This window comes from Hibiscus syriacus, unplaced genomic scaffold (genome assembly GCF_006381635.1).
Source record: "Hibiscus syriacus cultivar Baekdansim isolate YM2019G1 unplaced genomic scaffold, ASM638163v2 tig00110209_pilon, whole genome shotgun sequence".
Taxonomy (NCBI): Eukaryota; Viridiplantae; Streptophyta; class Magnoliopsida; order Malvales; family Malvaceae; genus Hibiscus; species Hibiscus syriacus.
Genome location: NW_024062628.1, coordinates 1,250,080 through 1,257,635, shown reverse-complemented (window position 1 = coordinate 1,257,635; position 7,556 = coordinate 1,250,080). Strand labels below are relative to the sequence as shown.

General features: G+C 36.4%; 1 pseudogene; it reads left to right on the top strand.

The window, feature by feature from the left end:
* Positions 1-1,597: 1,597 nt before the first annotated feature.
* Positions 1,598-2,369, top strand: LOC120113465 (annotated as a pseudogene).
* The last annotated feature ends 5,187 nt before the right edge of the window (positions 2,370-7,556 follow it).

Below are 7,556 nucleotides of genomic sequence, written 5' to 3'. Positions count from 1 at the left end.
TTGAGTGGCCTTCCTTTACCGATAGTCAACAGCATAAGCGAGGATCAAACGTAAACCCAATTTTCCACACACCACATATCAATGGTCCCCTCCCACACACCACAAATCAAAAGTAACATTATACATTTCGCACTCCCACTATTATATTTAATTTTATTATTGTTATAATAAAATAATAATAATAATAATAATAATAATAATAATAATAATAATAATAATTCAGTTGAATGGACCGAACCAAATCTCACTGTCAATCATTTTTCCTGAACCCAATTTTCAGGTGCAATTCTCTCACGCTCTGCTCATACGCCACCGCCAATCCCTCTCTTTTCAAATGCATTTCTAACTCAAGAGTTAATTATATCATATGTTCTCAAACTATAGTTTTTATTTTAAATTAGTCCACAAACCTTTAAACATATCAATTAAATCCTTAAATTATGATTCTCATTTCAAATTAGTCCTCAATTTTTTAAACATTTTAATTTTACCCACAAACTACGACTCTCATTTTAAATTAATCCCAAAACTCCTGAATATTTTCATTTTATCCTCAAACTATTAGTATATGCTAATTACATCTCTTATTAATAAATCATTAAAAATATTATTATCCATGTAAATTTTGATGATATATCATATAATAATACGATGTAGCATAAACGATAGTTAATATTATAGTACATATTATAGTACGTCCCCTGAAATTATTGTTTAGAATAAAATTGAAAGGTTCTTTATTTTTTTATTTTTTTTCTTTTAATTTGCTTATAATTCTTTCCACATTTAAAGTTAAATTATTATTTTGTTTAAATTCAATGTTAATTATTATTTATGTCATGTCATATTACTATAAAATACAAAAATGTTTATACGATAATTAATATTATAATAATTTTATTAATAGGAGACATTATTAACATACACTGATAATTTTGAGATAAATTGAAACATTCAAAAATTTATAGATTAATTTAAAATAAAGATCATAGTTTAGAGATAAAATTAAAACGTTAAAATTTTAAAATCAATTAAAATAAATAATATAAAGATAAAATTAGAATGTTCAAAAGTTAATATTAAAGATAGAGTAATTATTTAGAGATACATTATACAGTTAATTCTTACCTTAAATATGAATAGTATGGAAGTTATCTTAAATATTGAAGTTCTTAAGTGGAATGAATTCCCACAATCAGTAATAATAATTTATCATTACATACATACTTTAATAAATTTTAAAAATAAAATGGTACAATTTCCCCTAATCTAATTTACTAAATCAGGTACGAAATAAGTGAATTTAGTGGTAAAAAATTTATTTTTTTCGAGGATTTGAATTTGAATATCATAAATATTAGAGGTTTAAACATTCAATATTAAATGGTAGAGAATTATTAAAAAATAATTTATGGAGAATCAAATCTTAAAAAATTAATTTATGTATTAATTTTTTTAAAAAAAAAGCAAAATGTAAATTGTTGGCCAATTGCCAGTGCCGTTTGGGGGGCGTTTTGCTTGTCTGCCACGATACGCGTCAGCTCTGTTCTCTATAACTAAAACGATAATTCCATAATTTTGCCTTCACAATATATCCGTTATCTTTCATGTCTCCCTTGAAAGCCCCCTATTCCTTCCCGAACCATTAAGCAATTACATATAACATATTTCGAAAAAGCATTAAGCAATTACACTTCCCTAGAAACCAACTCACTATTATGCGCTATGGCGCGCAATATAGCCTTCCGCCTCTACTCTCTCCTTCTCCACCACCCGCCCTAAACACCGCCGCCAGCAACCAGCAACCAATGTTGGTTTCTGTTTTCTTAGCCCTTTTTCTGCCGTGCGCCGGCATGAGTGTGGTTTCATTGTTTATATCTGTCTCCTGTGGTATGCCTCTAATTATCGTGCTGATAATTCAGGGTCGTCATCGGTTAAGAAGCTTGGTGCGAAAGGATTATCCGTTTCGGAGCTTGAGAAGCTGCCCCAGGTTACGGGGAAGGACCTTGTGTTGGGAACCGAGTGCGCGGTTTGTCTCGACGAGATCGAGCCTCATCAATCGGCTAGAATGGTTCCCGGTTGTCGTCATGGCTTCCATTTGCAATGTGCTGATACTTGGCTTTCCAAGCGTCCGGTTTGTCCTGTTTGTAGGGCTAAGCTTGAGCCTAAGTTGTTCGATCCTTCTGATGATAATCCCTCTAAAGCCTTTAATTTACTCTAAGAAAACTGAGGGCCTTGATCGTTTGACTGCATAAACTTCAGTGCTTTGGGTGTTTATAAGAAGTGTTATGTTCATCTAAACTAATATTTCACTTAAGTTATGTATGGGTTTTCTTTTATCTTCTCTTATTGATAATTCGTTGCTTAAATTAATTTTCATTGATACTAATGTAGACAAGATGTGTAAAAGTCCTCTTCCTTGAAGAAATTGCCTTCTTTAAAAAATGTGAATGTAGAAAAAAGGGAACAAAAAGCTTTGGAATATATTTCTTTCCCAAAATGTGTCCCAAGTCCCGAAGTGTATTTAAGCCTGAAAATGAAACGAACAAGCACGAACGAGGGTATGTTCATGTTCGTTCGTTTAACTTTAACCGAACAAATTAACAAACAAAAAAATTCTTGTTCGTGTTCGTTCGCTAAGGAATGTAATGTTCGTTCATTTAAATGATAAACGAACAATTAACGAATATAAACGAACAGATGTAAACGAACATAAACGAACGTAAACGAACACAGATGAGTGAACGCAAACGAAAACATAAAAGAACATAAATGTAAACGAATATAAATGAAAATATGTTTTTTTCTTTCCTAACAATTTTAGGATTATATTTAGAGAAAATAACCTCAGTGACCGAAAATGTCTTATAATATACGATTTTAACCAACTTTTTTTGGATTTGCGAAAATGACCAACAAATTCGCAACGCGAACTCCAATTTCGCAACCCAGTTTCGAAATTCGCAACGAGAATTTGTAAATCGCAACACATAAGTTAAATTCGCAACAAAGAAGTCAAATTCGCAACGCGATAGTCAAATTCGCAATACTGAAGTCAAATTCGCAAAGCAAAAGCCAAATTCACAACGCGAATCTGTAAATCGCAACGCGAATTTGTAAATCGCAATACAGAAGTCAAATTCGCAACACATAAGTCAAATTCGCAACGCGATAGTCAAATTCGCAACACTGAATTTCAAATTCGCAACGCGATAGTCAAATTCGCAAGAGAAAATAACCTCAGTGACCAAAAATCTCATATAATATACGATTTTAACCAACTTTTTCTGGATTTGCCAAAATGACCAACAAAATCGCAATGCGATCGCTAATTCGCAACGCAATCTCCATTATCGCAAATTCGCGTTGCATTTTCGCAATGCGATAGTTGAAAATCGCGTTGCGATGGTCTACAGTATCGTTGCGATTTTCCCAATTCGCAATGCGAATAAGTAAATCGCAACGCTAATTGGGAAAATCGCAATGCGAATAAGTAAATCGCAACGCGAATTGGGAAAATCGCAATGCGATACTGACTATCGCAATGCGATAAAAAAATCGCAACGGATACTTACTTCGCAACGCGATACTGACTTTCGCAACGCGATACTGACTTTCGCAACGCGATAATACATAATCGCAATGCGATTTTCAAAGCGCCATTAGTATCCTGGCCAAGTATTTTATTTTTAAATTCCAAACATGAATATTAATATATTGGAACACTGAACTGTCCACAATATATCCCGTAATCGCAACTCATAACCTAAAACCTAAAATAAAAACTCAGTCCCATCTCCATCTCTCACTCTCTCACCCATCTCCGACGAAATCCGTCCCCATCTCCGACGAAATCCGTCTATCTAAATCTCTCAGAGCCACCCTCACATCAGAAATGGAAAATCAACCAAATCAACCAACGAGGGTTAGTTTTTTTTAATTATTTTCTTTTTGAATTTTTTGCATTATTATTAGGTTTTTCATATGAAATTGATGATAAGTTTACTGGTAATTTCAATAATAGATTAACCATTTCACTTAGATTGCTTATTAAATCAACCAAGAATCGCAACGCGAAATGCAAATCGCAACGCGATTTTAGTTTCGCGTTGCGATTCTCTCGTTGCGATAGTCATTTTCGTGTTGCGATTTCATTTTCAGAAACTATTCTTCTTCTGCAAATTGAAACTTGAATGAATTGCATTACTTCAAAAAAAACAAAGACAAATACGAAATTCACAGTGTTGCATATTTAAGTTTGAAGAATAAACTACTACTATTTATGTTTATTATTGTTTTTGGTATATCTTCACAGTGTAGTTTTTGGTATATCTAATTAGTATGTTTATTGTTTTTGTAGAACTTTTATTCGGCTCAATTGACCTTGAGAAATAAAGTCAGCCTGGCCAAAACAATTGCGTCGAAGCTTTCACCTGCACAAAGAAAAATGTTTGAGGATACATGCTTCGGGCCATGGCTGAAAGTACAACACCCGGTGGAGATGCGATGTTGACACACCTGTTTCTTCAAACCATGACTAGCGATCTACCAGAGACTATACAACGTCGTGATGAAGAGATATGGTTTGATTTTCCACCGGCGTATACGTGTTATGGGCGGGAGGAGTTTTGCTTAATCACCGGTCTACGCTTCGGACACGATGATGTAGGTCGGTACACTAGACACATTACCCGCCATCATGGCTATCCCGGGTTTTTCCTGAGCTGGAGAGGCCGAGTCTACACGTAGAAGACCTGACAAGATTTTTGAATAATAAAGATGGTTTTACTCGGATGGATGACGTCGACGTTGTCCGAGTATGCCTTCTAATCTTTGCGTGCCGGCTTTTTAGGCAGAGAGCCAAACAACCTATTCCAAATGATCTAATCAAATTGGTAGAAGACCTAAATGCGTGGAACCTGTTTCCGTGGGGCTCGTATTTATGGAAAGCTACATGAATAAGTTATCGTCTGCCTTGGATGATCGAAAAAGTTTGCATGGCGATGGTTCCAATACACTTTGACAGGCTTTATTTGGGCCTTTAAGGTAAGAATTTTGATATGATGTTTCCAAAATTATAAGTATTATTTAACAATTACTAATGTTTGTTATTATATTGTTTTAGATTTGGATATTTGAGGCCTTTCCCGCCATGAAGACATATGCAATAAAAACTTCAAATGATATTCCCAGGGCTATTTCCTGGAAGAGGAAACGGACCTTGCAATGGGAAGATTTACTACGGTATACGACAATAATAATGTAAGTTAACATAAATACTACCATATGTTTATAAACAAGTTATTACTAGTACACGTTTAACTTTGTTGAGCTTTTATATTGTTAGGAGGCCAACACTCCTCTACAGAGGCTGACACCCACGGAAGTTGAGCTTGTCACTGATTGGTGGCAAGCTAGTAAGCGTTTTTTGATGGAACGGTTGATGAGCAGCCTCCACTTCGGGAGCCATCACCTCGCCCAGAGCTATCACCTCACCCAGAGCCATCATCTGATCGACCGGCTATACACCTCCACAACGACAGCCATCACCTATTCTGTCACATCATCGAGCCTCTTCTCCACCATCACCGCAAGATAGGCGACCGGCAAAGATGCCACGATGTTTATCTCCCTGTTCTCCACCTCCACCTCAACGGCATGAGTTAGGGGAGTTACGTGATGAGGTCAATGCCTTGCGTGAGGAGGTCGGTACTTTACGCAAAGACGATGGTGCATGGCGTTGAGGTGTCTACATTACGCGGTGAGGTAGCCGCTCTACGTGAGATGGTAGCATCGTTGCAGAATGAGGTTCATACTCTACGCAACGAGGTAAGTTTAAGATTTTCATACTCGTAATTCATTCGGTTGCTGCCAATACTGCTAAACTATTTTTGTTAGTATTTGTTTTTGGTTTTTTTTTTGTCTTTTGGTTGAAGTAATGCAATCCATTCAAGTTTCAATTTGCAGAAGAAGAATAGTTTACTTTCGCAAAACGAAAATGACTATCGCAACGCAGAAATGGCTATCGCAATGCAAAATGAAAATCGCAACGACAAAATCGCAATGCGAAATGAAATCGCAACGAAAAAATCGCAACGCGAAATGAAAATCGCAATGCGATTTGTGTTTCGCGTTGCGATTTTGTCGTTGCGATTTCATTTCGCGTTGCGATTTTGTCGTTACGATTTTCATTTCGCATTGCGATAGCCATTTCCGCGTTGCGATAGTCATTTCGCGTTGCGATTTAAGTTTCGTGTTGCGAAAGTAAACTATTCTTCTTCTGGAATGTTTATATATGTTGTCCTTTTAAATGTTTATATAAGTGCTTACTTCTGGAATGTTATCTGAGCATTTGTGAACTATGATAGAATAATGATTGGGTGAATACAATGCTAGTTTGAAACATATTTGTCTTTGTTTAATATCATGTCTGTTTATTTACTGATTTATGTATTACTTTTTTTTAGCGGCCCGATAAGGTGGATGCTTTACGTCGGGTTTTCCTTGCACGACGGAGTTCACGCATCAGACGGCGTGGACGTGCTATTACGTCTCCGTTCACCCCAATGGTGTGAAGACTCCGCAAGAAGAAGCCTGAATCACCGGTCATCCCTCAAGAGTCCCCTCCAATCGTTCAAGAGGCCCCTATTCTCCCTCAAGATTCCCCCCCCCACCATTCAAGAGGCCACTGTAATCGTTGAAGAGGTCCCTCCTACCATTCCAGAGCCCGATTCACATGGGGTAATATATCGAAGTATTGAGAAACCCCCACCGGTTCTGGACATGATGGATGAGAGTTGGCTCTCGTATGAGTTACCGGCTAGTACCCTTCCGGTATCTGAAGTGGAGAGGAGACAACTACCGGAAACAATTGTGGATAATACCCTTTGGGCTAAGACCGCAGTTGATTTTTATCTACATGAGCGGAGCCAAGGGTGTTACACTGACATCAGCAAACTCAACGATGAAATGTTTTTGTTGCTTGATCGGTCTTGGTGGGGTGTGCTATTAGGGGTTGAAGACAGTGGCTATTTGGATGGGGAGGTAAGACTATATTTGTCTTATATATGATTTTGATTAATTTGTTTAAAAATTAATGTAATTCACTAATATATTTTTTGTAAAACAGCATATCGATGCGTGGTGTCACGTCTACTAATAATAAGGAAGCTTAGGAAAAATAAAAAAATTTCGCTATATACAATAATGCCGACGGCTTTTCACGCAGTTCACTTGAAGAATCAACGAGATGAATCATTTTTGTTGGGCAATGGACAAGCTAAACTTATCCTGCATGGTGGGAGGTCGATAAGGTTAGTGTTATTTTTTAAATTTTTTAAAGGTGTTCATAAATAAGTGCGCAAATAAATGAATTATTACTTATGATCGCAGGTGTTTATCCCTGTTTTGGAACGTCGTCACTGGCTTCTCGTCCAACTTCAGCTTCCATCCCTGAAGATAATAGTGTATGACAGCATGATCAATTACATATCACTGTCTGATTTGAGAGATATTTTCAAGGGATGGAGCTCTCATTTGGCTAAATTCTTGGATGG